Raw genomic sequence first — 5,072 nt, forward strand, 5'->3', positions numbered from 1 at the left:
TATATCTCTTGGCTGGCCTGGGAACACCTTGGTGTTCCCCTGGACAAGCTGGAGGAGGTGGCTGGGGAGAGGGAGGTCTGGGCTTCTTATGGATGGATGGATAGATGGGTTTAAAAGATAGCACTGTAAATTGCATGTGAGATGGGGAGTTTAAAAAAGTGAAACCTCAGCAGTTTGTGTAGAGAAAAAGAGCAGAAATGGAAGGATGGGGAGGTGGAGGTAGAGGTGGGGTTGGTGGTAGAGATAAGGAGAGCTCTATAAGGGAAAGCTTTGATCAGAGAGCTGCAGCAGTTACAGTTGTCTTATGATGGAGATACAGAAAGGAGTCGAGCTCTGTTTTCCAAAACTCCTCAACACTTCCTGCAGGAAGCCGGCACCTCACTGGTCCAAAGCTGTGCTCCTGAACATTGTGCTGTCATGTGTCTCTCTGATCACTGCTGCTCTAAACCTTCTGGTCATCATCTCAGTCTCTCACTTCAGGCACAAAGTTAATATTTTAAATGAAATGGATTTTAAAGTTTAGAAACACAGTGATTGATTGATAAGTGTAATGAATGTGGCACATACTTGATGTACTTTAGCAATGACTGTAATGTTTCATGTGGCTAGAAAGAATCATGTCTTTTTAAAGGAGGTCTTTTACTAATGTAAAAGACCTCCTTTAAAATGATATCAGTAAGGATATATTGAAATGATTATTGTTGAATATATATATTTTTGTCTCTCTGCAGGAAGCTTCACACACCTACCAACATCCTCCTCCTCTCTCTGGCTGTCTCAGACTTTCTTGTGGGTCTCTTGCTGATGCCATTTGAAATCTTTAGGAACATGGCCTGCTGGGTACTTGGTGATCCTATGTGTTCTGTTTATTGGTATCTGACTGGCAGTGTTGGGGAGTAACGGAATACATGTACCGCCATTACGTATTTAAAATACAAAATATGAGTAACTGTATTCCGTTAGAGGTACCGTTTAAAAAGGTGGTATTTAGAATACAGTTACTTTGTTGAAATAAATGGATTATACGGCGGTACTTTCCTGTTTCATATTGTGGCAGGCAGGGCTGGACTGGGACAAAAAATCAGCCCGGGCATTTTGACTAGAGACCGGCCCACCAGCAAAAACCATAAAGCCTTTGAATAAAAACAAATGTCGTTGTGACAGTGATGTGCACTGTCTTGTTGGTACATATGTATCAATCTAATAAACTTAAACCTACACCATCCTCCCTATTCTGGTATTCTAAACAGTAGCCGAAACCCAAAGAGTTGGTCGAGTTAACCTCCTGAACTACACATGGTGGAAACCTAAAATTAAGCCAGAGAAGACTAGAGGTGAGACATGATCATTACTGAATATTAAAAATAATAAATGACAGATTTAGTGATATTTTCATAAACTATTCATTTACCACATCAATAAACAGCATGGCAGGGCAACATATTTTTTCTAACATGGCAACCTTTAAAAAGTGAAAGGAGATAGACAGATGAGAAAGAATAAAACTTAATTGAAGTTTCTAGAAAATGTGGAAAAACACTGCCATCATATACAGTTCTTACTTCTGAAGAAATTATTTTGGGATCCTCCAAAAAAATTACTATGTACAATAATAGATTTCTATACATTTGACATCAGATAAAAATTTTGGTTGTAAGATATGGATAATTATTTGTTAAAAGCTAGACATTTTAAATGAGAATAAGAAAGAAACGTATTTTTTGTGCCCTCCTTTTCTTATTAATGCCCAACCTGGCCCCCTGGCAAAATTTTGCTAGATCCGCCCCTGCACAGTTACCAGCTTTCACCTACCAAGAAAAGGATCCTGGTGTTAATTGTCTCTCAGTAAGGACATCTCCTGGTTTCACCTTCATGTTTGCCACATATCCAAACGGATATCATGAGCAGCAACTTTACAGCTGTGGCTCCAACAAACATCAGCTGATACTAGAATGGTAAATGGTAAATGGCCTGTATTTGTATAGCACTTTTACTAGTCCCTAAGAATCCCAAAGCGCTTTACACATCCAGGCATCCATGAAAACAGAATTTATGACATTTAACGGAGTTAGAAGTTAGCAGGGAGTTAGCTCGCTAGCTTCTATCTAAATACAATATAGCATGTCCTGACTGCGGGGTTTTGGAAACAAATTAAAACGTACAGCTCTGCTATCACTTCCAACATAAATGAAGACAGAAAACTAAACAGCAGTGACGTTTGTAGGGTTACTGAAGTTTGGCTAGCTGGTATATAATGATGTGCTACGTGACCGCTAGCGACACAGCTATGTTAGCATAATATAAACAAGCTAACTTTTTTTCCTACTCGATAAAAGTTAACGTGAGTGTTCTCAGTGGTCAGGAACAAATGTAATGGCATGGCAGGATGCTGTAAAAGGACCAAACTTCAGCCAGGAGAACAACTGAGATAATCCATCCACAATACGAGGTTAGTCATTCATATACTGCTGCATGGGCTGGGCTGTAGTTACATCATAAGGTTTTAAAAACTGAGCTTAGATTTGTGGTAATAAAAGCCGAGGGAGGTCAACAGTGATCACTGACTGTTTTAGAAGCTTTTTGAGATCAAATAGAAGAAAATACATAACATTAAACATGTTAACAACACAAAAGCCATATTAAACGCAGACTACTTTAGGCCCGGAAGTAGGATTCGTCGCGTCATCACTGAACAACTGGATAGGCAGAATGTAGCATCATGGGCAGTGTAGTCCGTGCTGCAGGGAGAATAGACTGCCATACTCGTTATGTGTCTGTGAGCGCGAGGAGGGAGAAAAAGGCGAGTGGAAAAGTACGAGCTGTTATGAGCAGAAACGGGAGCTGGAAGCATGTAAATATAATAATAACCACTGCAGCCAAGAAGAGTGCCTGATGAGCCAAGTTGTAAGTAAGCTATTAAAACTCGACTGTACACTTTGTTTGTGTTTTCCTCCGAAACAATAAGTTCCGTTGGAGCAGCCTTTCAACACCTCTCTCTGTCTCTCACAAGCAGAGTTGACCCAGACAACAAAGTAAAGCTATTTTTCGGCCACAAGCCTGACACGACCCGAATTAGCCAGAGGTCCCTTTACTACGGTTCGGAGCCGCGGACCTTCAGTAACAGTAATAAATCACACAGCAATAGTACATAAATATGGAAGAAATATAGTATCATCAGAATTCAAGTATTTTTAGACATTGAATTTATGACACTGAATTTTTATCCTCCAAATTTCCCTGCAAAAATATTCACCTGCAAAAATTCACCTGCAAAAAATTCACTTGCAAAAATTCACCTGCAAAAAATTCACCTGCAAAAATTCACCTGCAAAAAATTCACCTGCAAAAATTCACCTGCAAAAATTCAACTGCAAAAGTGATGAACTTGAATGACCCAAGCCAGAGCAATCAGCACTAGATCGAGTCCAGCGGCTCTCAGCCAATTAAATTACTCTGTTTGATCACATGACACCGTTAGCCAGCAGCTTGTCTCCTAAAAGAGAGCTGTTTAAAGGTGAGTGATTAAGTTTTTCTCCTAAATAGAGATCATTACAGAACGCCTAGTCCTACTTAAAATCCCATTTATTTTTATTTTATTTTATCATCTACTCGAACTAAGGAAAACGTTTGACTAACTCAATTTCCACGCCTCCCCTGCCTGACTGCAGAGGCAGTTTTGAATTTAGGAACAGCAAGATGGAAGTGGCGAACCCTGGCGATTCTCCGGTAATTATATTGTTTTTTATCTTCAAGTTTGTCTTTTGAAACGTTAATTTTATTTAAATCCGTTGCTCACGTATAAAGTACACAGACGGGGTCTTTGCTCAACTCGTCTGAGGCGTGTCTCACTAAGCGCTACATGCTAGCATCCTGCTAACCGAGCTACCCTTTACATGCTGTGCTTTAGAAAATAGGATACTTGTTAAAAAAAATACTTTTTTGCAGGTGAATTTTTGCAGGGAAATTTGGAGGATAAAAATTCAGTGTCATAAATTCAATGTCTAAAAATACTTGAATTCTGATGATACTATATTTCTTCCATACATAAATGTAGCTGTAAAATGTAATCCAAAGTATTCAGAATACGTTACTCTCATTGAGTAACATAACGGAATATGTTACAGAATACATTTTAGGGCATGTATTCTATAATCTGTAATGGAATACATTTTAAAAGTAACCTTCCCAAAACTGCTGACTGGCAACATTGCCTTTGCCTCAACAGGGAACATAGTTCTAATATCAATTGACCATTATGTGGCTTTTTGTCCCCCTCTGCATTACCCCACCAGAATTACTGTGGCAAGAGTCAAACTTAGTGTTTCTCTGTGTTGGTTATTTGCCATTTTCTACAGCAGTCTCTATATGAAGGATGTACTGATAAAGCAGGTATAATTCCTGCTATGGAGAGTGTGTGTTTATCATTAATGATATTGCAGGGATTTTTGACACGGTTTTATCTTTTTTTTGTTCCAGTTCCAGTTATCGTAATTCTGTATATGAGAGTGTTTGTAGTGGCTGTGTCTCAGGCTTGAGCCATGCGCTCTCATGTTACAGCTGTCACACTGCAGCGTTCATTGAATCACACAAACAAATCTGAGTTGAAAGCATCTGGGACTCTTGGAATTCTTGTAGTTGTGTTTTTAATATGCTACTGTCCATTCTTCTGCTTTTCTTTTGGTGTAGAAGACATGGTCAATAATCCATCTACATTTTTTGTGATCATGGTCTTTTACTTTAATTCTTGTCTAAACCCTTTGATCTATGCCCTGTTTTACCCCTGGTTTAGAAATGCTGTAAAACTGATCATCACACTGCAGATTTTCAAACATGAAACTAGTGAAGCCAACATACTGTAATAAGACTAATTAGACAAAATCATGCTCCCATAATATAGTAAACCTGTAACTTCATTAATCTATTATCTACCCTAGAAATGTAAAATTGCTTTCTACTGTATCATGATGCATGCAATTAAATTTATCTGAACATCCTGTTTATCTACAATGTTTATCCAATTTACTGGATTAACTATAAATTCAGTGCAATCAGTGTTAGCACATTTGTATTTA

The 5,072-nt window shown here is 38.5% G+C and overlaps 1 pseudogene; it reads left to right on the top strand.

The window, feature by feature from the left end:
* Positions 1-307: 307 nt before the first annotated feature.
* On the top strand, positions 308-4,859 carry LOC146556342 (trace amine-associated receptor 13c-like; annotated as a pseudogene).
* Positions 4,860-5,072: the final 213 nt, after the last annotated feature.

This window comes from Mchenga conophoros, linkage group LG16 (genome assembly GCF_057382185.1).
Source record: "Mchenga conophoros isolate Kocher_MC1m ecotype Shallow Benthic linkage group LG16, M_conophoros_male_GT1.1, whole genome shotgun sequence".
Lineage (NCBI taxonomy): Eukaryota > Metazoa > Chordata > Actinopteri > Cichliformes > Cichlidae > Mchenga > Mchenga conophoros.